Here is a 13308-nt window from a genome sequence, read left to right on the forward strand (position 1 = left end):
CTAGTTTTCACATGTCAGCAGAGTCATGCAGGATTTACACCTGTGAAGCTCAAACTCAGGACCCTGCCTGCAAGAAGAGGAATGAGGCAGAACCAAACAATGCACAGCACAGAGCTTATGCCTTAAATGTGATGGGTTTTCTTTTTCAAGAGCATCTCACCTCCAAGAAAGGGGCAGCATCCTGTCTGTGATAACATTAAGACACCACACCAGGTAGCAAGATCACAGTCCCTGAGAGAGCTGAGGGGACTGGTACTCATCCTGCCACCTGTGTCTGCAGAATCGCATCTTCCCGAGAGCATGAGCTGGCCAAGCTTTGAAGGTGTGAGGTGGCAGGAAAACTTTCCTACACTCGGGTTTGCAAGAGGCATCCTGCTCTGGGTTGCAGCGCTGGCTCTGTCGGCTCTCCTCCCCGGCAGATGGATGGACTGGATGGCTGCGGGGGCATGGCAGAGCCTGGGCAGCCAAGGGGAGGGCACGTCGGGGGTCTGAGACAGAGGGGACAGTGCTGGAGTGGAGGGAAGGAAGGAGACGTGGGGCCAGGAGGGGACTTGTTCACTGTAGTAAATTTACACAACCCCTTTATTAAAACAAAACTCCTCCTCCCCTCCAAAATCCCTCCCTGCCAGCACTCTGCACCAGCTCTTCTGCCAGGGGTCAGCACATGCAGCAGTGGGGGAGGGAAGGCTGGGGGAGTGGAGGAGGTTGTCATGTCTAATGAATACCCTGAATGTATCGAGATATATATTTTTTTCATTTCAGAAAAGGTTCCATTAAGAGGGAGACAGCCCTAACATGTGCTTTGGCCCCTCATCAGATTTATGAGTATTTGCTCTGCTCTTTAATAGGAAACTCTGCAGCAACTGCCACCTTGCCTGCTCTCCCTGAGATACACAGTGGCTTCTCAGGGAAATGCACTTCATTATTAATGTGAATTTGTACGTTTTTATGACACTGCTTGGGGGAAGGGGCAGGCAGAGATTTCCTGGTGATATATGCTCATTTCTAACCATTTATTGTCCCAGACAATCGAAGAACAATGATAAACATTGTTATAGAAAGTGGAGGGTGCCGCAGTGACATTTTTGAAGGGAAAGGAGAGGTGGCTAGAGTGGCTTTGATGTGGTTGTTTCCCTCCGCTCCACCTCCTCCGGCAGCTGTGTCAGATCGAGCAATGCAGAGTGGTCTGTGCGGTGGCAGTTGCTACCTCCCCTTGCTCACCTTTTCTCAGGCCAGCCGAGACCACTTGCTTGGTGCTTTGCTACAGCAGAGGGGGCACAGACGAAGGAGAAGGAGTTCGTCTTTTGGGAAGCCTGTACTGCAGAGGATCGCAGGCCTCAGTGTGAATGGATGCTCAGCGTCCCCATGCCGCTGTACCCCAGCAGTCTCTTTTCGATTCATTATCCAGTGACCAGCATGGAAACTGTGCAAAGCAAAGCTGGCCAGGAAGAGAAAGGTGAGGGTATGGGCATGTGGTTTACTGGGGCGTTCTCAGCACCCTTCAGTTTCCCTTTCTGCTGCCATACTCATCCACAATTGACACAACCACACAGGAGCTCCAGCAGGTGATGAAAACAGTGGGTTTGGGCTGCATTGGAGCAAAAAAGTTTAGCCTTCAAGCTCACCTAAAATAGAGAGATCAGGAAGGCCATGACCACCACATGCTCTTTTGTTCCCCTCTTCTCCATTTCCCAGTAGTGCTCTGCAGTGTCTGATTAAGGTCGAGGTTGTGTTACACTGCCTGTGCCACACGGTCCCTCAAGCTCCAAAAGCCCCAGTGCTTGAGGGACCTTTCCTGGTCCGCATTGGGATATTCATTCTCTGCATCACTGCCAGGCTGATCTTTCTCTGTGCTGTGGAGCCTGTAGCCTCCAGCTATAAGTGAACAATTGCCATGTTTTGTGTTCATATTCTATTCCCTACCCCTAAGTATGCACAGTAACAGGAGATGTGCCCAACAGCTGAACACTGTTAAGACTTTCTTTATGACATTTTCCTGCTCTTGTAAAGCTGAATATTAGTGAGGTAAGAACATCAGAATAGCCATACAGTGTTAGGTCAAAGGTCCATGTGTCCATCCTATCTCTGCCCATGACCATCATGAGTGTTGGTTTTGAACAGGACAAATGTGGTGCCAGAGCACACTCTTAGCTTCCAGATTTACAAGTCAGGGACTTTGGCTGGAGGAGATTATTTCCCCCTGCTTACAGAGTTGCAGAGAACACACAAGAGACCTTCCTGGCAGCTGCAGAAACTCGGGCACAACTGCAAGGCCTCTTGGGGTGAGCTCTAGAGGTCCCCCATCCCAAGGCAGGGAGCCAAAGGTGTACAAACCAGCCCATGGCAGTCAGACAGGTGCTGAACCTTCACATTTGCTCTTTGCACATGGCTAAGGAAGGAATCACACCTGGAGTGCAGAAGTGATATCAAGCCCTCAGACCTAAGGGCATCACACTTTATTCCATTCTCTGTTCAACTTTGCCCGGGAGTTTCCCATGACACAATAAAAATGCCACCTTCAAAAGATTTCTCTCTCTACTGTATGCAGAGCAGGACTTGCAGTCTTACTGCAGGGCTTGTGTTAGTATAGACCAGTACTTCAGAGGAGGCAAAACTGCTTGTTCTGTTGCACATGGATAATACTAGTTCGATGCCTTCTGAGTTTTCTTTCAGCTTTTCTAAACCTCTGAAGCACTCTCTGTGTGTAGACAAAAGTGTTTTTCCCCTCTCCTCTTGGAGAAATGTTGAAAACTCAAATGTGAAACTGCTGGTTTCCTAGTTATTTTATGAAAACTCCAAAACACTCCCTGTTTCTGAAAACTCCCAAGTTTATACCATGAGCCACACAGATTACCTGAAATTATCTATCTCAATATATGTAACTGATATCCTGGTGTAGCGCACAGCTGCCAACAGATATTTCCATCACACAGCTCCACCTCTTCACTTCTCTCTACTATTTTAAGCCAAGGTTTAGAAGAACCTTCCTGTCCAGCTCCCTGTCTGTCTTCTGCTGCTCTTCATGCAGTGTCCGTACAGTCTCCCCGTAGCCGCATGTGAATCAGTGCTCCAAGCACAACACTGACTGTATTTCAGGGGGGCAGGACAAGCTACTGGCACTGATCACTGCTGGGACTGCCTTGCTACAGGGCCATTAAAAAGATTGGCGTTGGCTTTTACCCACCTCTTCACCTACATCCCAAGGGACATCACAGAAGAAGAGTCCCTCTGGGATATGACAATACTGTGGCCTGTTTCTGCCTACGTTCATGTGAAGCGAACACACTGCTCTTCCAATGAAGAGCAAACAGTACTTCCTTCATGCTCGCTCAGCTCCACAGCTGCATGTGGATTGGTCTTCATGAAGCTCACCCTAGACTAGACATACACAGACAGGCAGGCTGTGGGTGGGCTTTCAATTCAGTAACTCACCTCCCTCTGTAATTCTATGGAGCCCTAATCTGTTGGCCTTGGTTTTTTACGGTGCAAGACCCAGGTTTGTCATCCAGGGGAAAACCGATGAGGGAGGTAATTATGTTTATTTGATCAGTGTTTTTTTAAAACATTGTCTGTGCTCCCAGGAATTATGTGGTGGCCTTGTTCTATAAATCACAAATGCACAAAAAAAATAACTCTCAGTATTTTTCCAAAGAGATTAGGGTGAAAGTTCCTACACTCATATTTCATGTCTGGAAAAAAATATCAACAAGAGTGATAAGTATAGCCAAAATGAGTGTAAAAGCACACCCTGTCATTTGTTTTCCATGTGCCATATGTTTTCTGAATCCTGCACCTCCCACATACAAATTGCATGCAATAATGTGGGGTGCACACATTACTCAGGATTATTTAGTTAAGACCTGCCTATATAGAGGGAATTAACTTAGATAAAGTCAAGCCACTGTGCTTTGTTTTGGTTTTTTTGCTTATTCTGGATTCATAGAGTAGAAAATTAAAGATCCCACTGTGCCAGGCTTCATGTCATTTGGTTTTAATTTAATTCATCTCTTCAATTCTCCCTGTTTCTTCTTCTCTTTGAGTATCATCAGTAGGTGGTCCAAGCATCAACCAGAAGATTTACTGGCAAGACTAAATGTATGAACGCTATGAACACATTGTTTTTCCGATATGATTTAATGACCTTTTTGGCATTCCCATGGCTGTTGAAATCTTCCATAATAATTTCCTTTGGCAGCCAAAGCTCCTGTTGATCAGGTGAAAGCTGATGCAAATGTCAAATGTCAATAAATTTGTAATCTATAAATGTAATACTTGGTGCTGGAGTGTGACAGCATTAACCGGAGTGCAGCAGGAGACACCTAGGATATGAGCTACATCTTAGTGTGAATAGAAAACAGACAGGAAAGGAATGCCACCTCCAAAACCTCTCCATAGCCAAGCTCCTTTCTTTCTCCATACTCCCTATTCTCCCTGCATGTTTTATGAATTGCTGAGCTTTACCAAAAGAGGGGTTTATGGCTTGCATTTGGCAGAGCGAGTCTGGTGATGCAGGTTCTGTCTCTTGTTCTGCTTTTAACTCATTGTGTGAGGTTGGGACTTCTGTTTCTAAAGGAGCTCTTTACAGCACAGAGGTTTCGGAGGCTTCATAGTTTGATCCTGGAAATTATTAGTTATGCAAGATATTCCAGTAAATTAACAAGACCACTTATATAACTTAGGTGTTGCAGGAATGAGTCATGACTCATTTATAGTTTTAAGATGCTTGGAAAGAGCAAGCCATGTATGAAGCCTGATTTTATATACAGTAAAGACATAAGAACAATCACATAATTTCCCAAGAGATTTTCTTAAGGGCCCTCCACTTTGACCTTTGGCTCTGAAAAGCTCCAGTTTGACATTGAAAAAAAAGCAAACGTGTGAATACAGTGCCATGAGCATTTGCACTTTGAACATGCTGGGGCTGAACACAGCTGAACTGGAAAAGGCTGCAACAGCTAATGTACTGGGAAAATATAACAGAGGCATTTACTTAATAACTCAACTAATTCCTTTAGCTCACCTTGTAGAGATGTAACCTTTGAATTAGAGAGTCCCTAGTTCAAAATCCCGTGTCTCCTCTGTCCTCATGTTAATTTTTAAATTATATATCATTGTTGAGAGGCCCTTGTGTTGAGCATTACAGGCTATTTTTCATGTCTAAAATGGGGAATTATAACTGAACATTAGCTACTGGCTATAAATCACATGGAACAAAGTGGCATCTGCATCTACTCAGTAACAAGAGTGGGAGAATTGTAACTTACTTAAAACGAGACAGGAAAGAGGACACAAACTCAGTAGCAGAGATAATTGTGACCTGAGAAAACTAATGGTTCTTCCAGCTGTGTGATGCTCTGGACTCCCATTCTCTGGAGCTCTCCACAACCAGCATTATAAGTGCACAGTCACAGTAGGAGTTCAGTCAATCTGGAGGGCAAACACGGAGCTGGAAGCTATTTCACACCCCCCTGCAATGCCACCTAGCATGCTGCAGTCATGCTGGCCAGGGGTGGGGTGGGGGAGAGCCTTTTTACTGCCTGCAAATAGCACTTGTCTCTTGCTCTGCCCATTACCATCCTCCATCAGCTGGCATGAGTGAGCGGTGACCACAATTCCCTCTCCCTGGGATATGTTTTTATTTCTAATTGTAGCTAAAACCCAGGTAAAGAGGAGGCAGCACAAGGCTGTTAACAGAGCAATTGTCGAGGCTACTGGGTATGGGCTGACCAGCTGCTCTCTGCTGCTCAGCTCACAGGGCAGGAAACCCCGCTGCTCCAGTGCCTTTCTGAACGGCCCACTGATGATACAGTGTTATCTTCAAAGACAGCAAAATAGCTGAGCATGACCTCATTCTTGCATTTGTCTCATTTGTCTCTGTTGGCCCTTCTTCTTCTTCTTTTTTTTTTTTTTTTTCCCTAGTTATTTCACTTTTGACAAAGCTTCCGGGATCTCTTGTGTCCTTATTGGGCTAAGCAAGATCTACCTGCTGGCCTGTGTCACTGGAAATGATTTGGTCCCTTTCTAAGAGAGACATCATCTTGAACTCAGTACAGCATCTTGCACCATGCAGTCTCATGTCTGCTGTTGGTTTTGGACCCTAATGCATCAATGGCTTAAGTTTAAAAAGAGCCAGCTACACACGTTTCAGCCTAAGATGCCAGGGGTCTCCCAGGACGTTTGTTGCTGCCTCTCTGTTCAGATATTCCACGTTTTGGGGATCATACACCTTCATCTGTATAGCATCAGCCACTGAGATGGTTAACAAACTACCTGAACCGAATGTAGGCAGGGATTTATGATCTGCAATGCAGGTCTCTTCTTAAAAAGAGCACAGACCTCCACAAAGAGTTTTTACTGAAATTCAAGCTTTAGGTTTCTTTCATAACTGACAATAAAGAAGCAGTTTTTACAGCTAGGCCAGGTCAGCATCCTGGCAGGAGGCATTTGCTCAGGAGCTGCCACCAGGACAGGGGTACCAGGAATCCTCCTGCTGCTGTCCAGTGAAGGTGACCTGCTGATTGATGCAAGGTCCTTTCCTGCTCACTTACTCAGTGTCCCAATCTGGAAAGTAGGTGCAGTGTTTCCAGCATTAAATTCAACAGTCGATACTTGTGTCCCTCACAGTTCCCTAACAAACCCTGGCCTGGCTCCAGCACTCCATCCCTAGCAGCCAGCTCAGAAGCAGTGCTCCCCGAGCAGCAGGGTTTTGTTCTGTATGTGCAGTGCCAAGCACAACGGGTTTCTGGTCCAGGACTGGTCTCTGAGTAACAATAATTGTAATAGGTGCTTTGCTGATTAGAGACAAACTTAAGAACATTCTTAAAAGCTTTGCAGAATGGAGGCCTATGTGCTATATATTTATTAGGCTGTTCAGCAGCAATTCAGACAGCTGAGAATTGTTGAGGACCCGGTCTATCTAATTGTGTGTCTAAATCATAGTTTCACCGTGATTCAGAGGTACTAACGCTACAGTCTACACAGAATGTCTCAGGTTATATGGTCAGATTCCTGCAGATGGTCAGTTTGTATCATAAAATTTAAAATTACAACTTGCACCATAAAGCTACTGCCTCAAATTTATTATATATTGCAACACAACAAGCAAATTAATACTAGACACAGTATATGCCTAGACATTAATGTGAGCAGAGGATGAAATATTCTCCTCCCAGCTCATTGGTATGTGTTCCCTTCAGAGCAGAACTGAATTGCCCAGACTCACCAAAGAAGAGGAAGTCACCAGGAGTGCAGTCCCACGTGTGCTGGGCTCCCTGGCTCCAGGGACACGGGAAGGACACCCCACACCTTGCAGCATGAGGCCCCAGGGTTTCTGAACTTGCAGTTCTGCTCTGTGCATCATGCATGCAAGAGCTGAGCTCTCAGCAAAATCTTTTTATTATTCGTCATAAAGAATCACAGCTGTGAAAAGTGAACTAGGGAAGGAGAGTGGGAACAGACAGACACTCTCCCTTGGACTGATGTAAATCAGGAGTAACTCCGCTGAATTATGTTGTTGTCACTTGGACATCAGACCAGAATCAACCCCTTTACCTGCAATAGAGGAGTGAAATATCTTACAACTGTGTGTCCAGAAGCTTGGTAAGCTTCTTACAGAGTTGCTGTCAGTATGCCCAGGGCAGAAGCATATTTTTTTTCTTACTGTTGTACATAAGGGCTCTGCTGCAGCCGACAACATGAAATGTGTTAGTTCGGTTTGTTCAAAATGGAGTGTGTTTGTTAAGTGTTGCCTCTTTGATGTTGCGCTGCCATCTCCATCTTTGTCATCATTGCCCATCTTTTTCAATCTAATGAACTCAAACCATCAGTGCAACTTAAGTTCGGCTGTCTGTTCTTGCATAGTTAATATTAAAAATGTACTAACAGTGTGGCTGCGAAATCAAATTATGCACATAAATATGCTGGCATAGCAGAGGAGGCGGCAGAAGCTGAAGTTAGCAACATTGATGCCAGTTCACATTTGCAAATCAACCGTCAATCTGTCATTAAACATGTTATCAAATGATGATAAGTGTATGCTTCTTGCTTGCATTGGCGCGCTTATTCCCGATGTTGATGTGCATTAATGGGATAATGTGCATTAACATAGTCTTGCTTGGATGAACACAAAACATTTTTTATCCGTCTCAGTTTGTTTCCCCCTGTGGCCCCCAAGTAAGTGTTTTGTGTTATCAAATTGCCAAAAATGGGAAAACACATTACTTTTAATTAGCAAAAATTTTGAGTCCTTTTTTTAAAAATTTTTATCCAGACTATCTCCTGTGTGTTGTCACTCGAGGTGGGGAGGGGAGGGCCAAAAAACCCCATTCCACTACCTTCTTTAAGTAACACGATTAATGTCAGAAACTCAGAGACTGACAATTATGTGTTGTCTTAATGCACTGGCCTTTCATCTGCAGTCCTTGCTTTTGACACGAGTGATGGTTTCAGTTCAGCGATATGAAAGGCAGGAAAGGAAACGATCTCAGGCATTCCCAGCCCATTGTGTGGTGCCGCACTCAGACATGGCAAGCAGTCCTTGAGCTGGCTTCATTTAATGGTTTTGCATACAAGCCGGCAAAGGCTGTACCTAGAGATTAAACAAAAAGCTGAAGAAGAGCGTGGCTGCTCTAAGAGGGAACGGGGATTCTGAAGGAACTTCCCACACATTTGCCCCACTCTGGTATCCCCTCCTGCAGGGCGCTGCATAGTCAGGGCTCCACTCACAGTACGCACTGCTGGTAAACTTCCAAGAAAATTAAAAAAAAAAAATCCTCATTACAAAGAACAGAAAGTGACTGAAGGCATAAAGCTGTTAAAAGGGCCTGGTTATCACCCCATGATAGACCAAGTGCATGCCTCCCTCATGGCCTGTGCCAGAGCAGTGCCCAGGAAGTGAGGGCTCGGCTCATTGGCTGCCCAGGGCAGGCTCCATCGCCCTGGGAACGATTTAATAAAAATAAATAATAGTATTTTTGTTTATCGCTTCTATTCAGAATTGAGCTGTTTACCCAGGCTTTTGGAAAAAGTTGAGGTGGAACTCCACTGGAGCAGGAAAATCATCTTTCACATTTATGGAACTTAAAGGTTTTCAAACTCTTTTTAAAAAGTAAATGAAACAAGGTTCTTCCCACCCTTTGGAGAACAGCTATTCTTTTAAACTCTTTCATATTTCTGCAACAGGGGCAAAATTGTGATGATCTACTCAGGTTTTTACAGTAAAAGAGTAACAGTAATGAAAAGCAATATGGATAATGTCTGGTCCCGTTCAAAGCACCAGGAATTCTCCCAGGAGTTTTACTAGGACTTTACCAGCAGAGTTATCAAATCAAGCTCAAAAGTTGCCTTACAGGAAAGTCAATCACTTCAAGTGTTTTATTTTTAGTTTATGAGCTGGAAAATAAAAATTCTTCTAAAACTTTTATGAAAGACATCATATTATTTATGTGTTTCTAAAACAGCAGGTTTTTCTCATATAATAGAAATGTTTATAAAATACATTTAGTCTCTGCTTATGACTACCTCTAACCTCCAAACATGGTTTGAGATTTATCCTGAATTTTAAAAAATTATAACTAGTAAAATAGTGAGCTTCTACAGACTGTGAACTTTTTTGTAAATGAATCAAACTTTTGATTACTCTTTCATTTTTTTAAACCTAATAATGCCATTAACTTTAGGCATCCTATTCAGGTATCCGATTTCTATGATCTGGATGCTTAAAGGGAACAGTTATAAAAGGGAATAATTGTTGAGGTTTTAAAAATTGTCTTGATTTTTTAAAATTCATCCATTGCATTTCTTATTATTTCTAAATTGTCGATACATCAGCACAAGTTTCATAATCATAAAACTGTAATATCAGTAATTGTAGTCCTGTTAGCTGTAGCTTCAGCAAGTCCTCATGTTTTCTACTTCTAAACTAAAGAGCTTGTCTTCTAATACAAAGAGCCTGAATTTTAAGTATATTTTCCCTTACACATCCATTACTGGCAGAATTTATCCAGCAACATTTTTTTTTACAGTTGTGTAGCTTTACATTGCTTCTACTCCATGAGCTACCTTGAAATTAACTTGTCAAACGTTCGTCCCACTACTTAGGAAAGATTCCTAATCAGATGAGTGGACCAATTTGTCATGACTTGGAGGAGAGGTGTTGGAAATCAGATGACATTAAAAAGGCTCCCTGTGAAAGCTGTGTACGAGGAACTCCTGTAAGGCAGCTCAGGCTAGGCTCCTGTGAGGGACTATTTGTATCAGAGATGGCATTTGGAAAATTAGAGCGAGAAGTGTGTCTTGGTGTCTCACTTTGCACATTGAATTTGATCCCTTTAATATATCTCCCTCACAGTGCTTCATCACCAGAGCCCAGCTCTCTCTCTTTTGGGGCACTTGGCAAACACCAGAACAAGGTGCAAAACTAGAAAACTGAGCATTACAAAACTGAACCTGGACCCAAATTATTGGCCATGTCATGCTAGTATCTGGAAGAAGTCTGGATCTGGAATTTATCTTTGCTACTTCAGCTAGTCTCTATTTTGAACAGATGTATTAATCAGATGGTTAATTTACCAATTTTCATTAAGCAGTTTGAAACAGTGAGGTGCTGTGCTATTCCTCTGTATGCATATATCAAACAAGTGTTGAATATGGGATTATCAGTAACAGAGTTACGCTATTCTTCCTCTCTATTCTCCCAGTCTTTATACTTCATACTGTATCTTGTTCTATTAACTTAGGCCTGACTTTGGAGTGTTTTCAGTTTTTGAAAATGGCAAGTAATTAGTCAATATGTTTTCACCATATGTATCAAGCTCAGTAAAGAGGCAACCATTGGCCTTTGTCATGGCACAGTAAGTGTTCGTTTTCTCAGCACTTCAAGTTATGCTGAGCGTGTGGTGAACGCCAAAGGATTTAATGAGGAATTTTACAATGAAACATTTGACATAATAATTCACAGTTCAGCGCAGTTCACAAATTTGGGGTGAGTCCGCTTTTAAGATTGCCTCTGTTTGTGCTGTTCACACTAGAGATCTTGCATGAGCTGCTTCTCCCCTGCCTGGTGCCCTGCATGAGCAAAGAGGCTGGGCAAAGGGTGGATAAATTGTTATGACTCAAAATAGTTCCGTTTTACATCTTCTTGGCACAGATGCTGTGTACAACAAGGGAGAATTCTTGAAACCTTTTTTCCCTTCCAGACTGGCTTTTTACTTACCCCAAGCTAGTTAATGCGTACTTTTCAGATAGAAAATTTTGCTTTAAGACTTCCACTGTTGCTGACTGTTAACAATCTTTAAAAAAGGTCAGAATCTGATCTTAACACTGCTGATATGAAGTGGCATTTGCCCAAATTTTGCCATCTCCTGAGCAAAAATATGTCCAGTGTTTTCTAGAGAAATGGGATAGACGGCAGCCTTGCCTGGGCCATTTTCCCCTCTTGAAAATACTGTATTTCGGTTATTTGTGTAACAGGTTTCTGCATTCCCTGCTGGATTTCTTTACATTTGCAAATAAAACATTTGAGCTCAGACTCAGTTCAGTGAGTTACTGGTATTTGGCTTAACATTTTGGGGAACATACAACAAATAACCATGAATAAGAATGATGACATATTGTTTTACAGCAGCCATGATTTAAATTTATGTAGCATTGCTATTGAAGTCAATAGGACTTTCTCCCGAGTATGTTTTGCAGGGTACAGTATCATTAAAATATGACAGTTAATAGTCTTGTTTATGTTATTATATTTAATGAATAAATATATCAGTCTGTACATCAAACTCAGTTTTGTTTATACTCTTTAATTGTAGTCTTATCTCCCCTAGAAGCATGTTATATCTTTTAATTTTATAATTATCCACTTTATTCATGTGTGACACTACAGAACTGCTGCTTATATCCTATGAGACATCCAAATACAAACAGATGGAAGACAGGCAACCACGAGAAAATTCAGATCTGGGTCTGAATCCAGCTCCATATTTTCAAAACACTCCACAATTTCAGATCCAAGGTCTTGGTTTGGGCTGTCATGTAAAGGAGCAAGAGTTGCAGAATATGAGTCTAATTTATATAGCATCTCCAAACATGAACCGTCAATAGGGATTTTACATGATCCTTCAACATTTAAATGGTGTTCTCTGTCTCTTGAAAAACACCTCAGCTTTAAAGACAAAGGGGGAGCACTTCTCAGATTGCCCTTTCTGAAGTTTTTCAAAAAAGCAATTCAAGATTTAATGGGCTGGGGAGAGGAAACAGAAATATAAGCATAACTTTTTAGCCTAGTGGTTACAACACTTGACTGGAAAGGGTAAATGCCAGTCCACAGTCCAGGGACTGTTTTGTTTGAACTAAAGCCATGAGTCAAAATGTATTCAGAGTCCTTGGGAGTAAAACCTCAGGGTCTATCTCCCCCAGGTAAGCAACCCTCACTAGGCAGAAGAATTGTGCCCATGCCCCTGCCCATTTCTTCTCCCTCAGTTTGAGATTTGTTTTTATGAAGCTTCCAAAGACCAAATAGAGGTTGGAAAAGGTAGTTTTGAGTTTTCCCTACACACTGAGTGCTCTAAGCCCAAAGCAAAAGTGTTTCAGAAAAGCAAATTCTAATAGGATTTTTAAAGAAAGTCTACAGATCCACCTTCTTAGAAATCTCCTAGACTGTGAACTCTGGAAGGAATAGCTATTATTTAAATGGAGTAGAAATAACTGAGTGGCTATATTTCAGCAATAACTGAGCAGATTCCCAAAGCCCCTGAGATACCCTACAATAAGGGATCAACCGGCTCTCCACATCTTTCTGTTTTCCAGGTCTGGCCATAAGCAAACCCCACAGAATCACAGAAACACAGAATCATCTAGGTTGGAAAAGACCTTGAAGATCATCCAGTCCAACCATTAACCCAACATTGATAGTTCCCGACTACACCATATCCCTGAGCACTATGTCACTCTTAAACCCCTGCAGGGATGGGGACCCCACCACCTCCCTGGGCAGCCCATTCCAATGCCCAACAACCCCTTCTGGAAAGAAATGCTTCATAATATCCAGTCTAACCCTTCCCTGGTGCAACTTGAGGCCATTCTCTCTTGTCCTGCCGCTTGTTTCTTGGTTCAAGAGACTCATCCCCAGCTCTCTGCACCCTCCTTTCAGGGAGCTGTAGAGGGCGATGAGGTCTCCCCTCAGCCTCCTCCAGACTAAACCCCCCCAGTTCCCTCAGCCGCTCCCAGTACGACCTGTGCTCCAGACCCCGTCCCAGCTCCGTTGCCCTTCTCTGGACACGCTCGAGTCATTCAATGTCCTTTTTGTAGTGA

General features: G+C 43.1%; 1 protein-coding gene across 4 annotated transcripts in view; it reads left to right on the plus strand.

The window, feature by feature from the left end:
* Positions 1–13308, plus strand: part of TSHZ2 (teashirt zinc finger homeobox 2) — a 233004-nt gene that overhangs the window by 147185 nt on the left and 72511 nt on the right. Inside the window, exon 3 of one of the 4 annotated variants that reach the window (XM_074920025.1) lies at positions 10349–10441. The exons of the other annotated variants lie outside the window; for them this stretch is intronic. The gene's annotated coding sequence lies outside the window, so the exon portion shown is untranslated. Of the gene's footprint in view, positions 1–10348; positions 10442–13308 lie in introns of those variants that run through there. 4 annotated transcript variants of the gene reach the window in all.

This window comes from Athene noctua, chromosome 16, assembly GCF_965140245.1.
Source record: "Athene noctua chromosome 16, bAthNoc1.hap1.1, whole genome shotgun sequence".
Taxonomy (NCBI): Eukaryota; Metazoa; Chordata; class Aves; order Strigiformes; family Strigidae; genus Athene; species Athene noctua.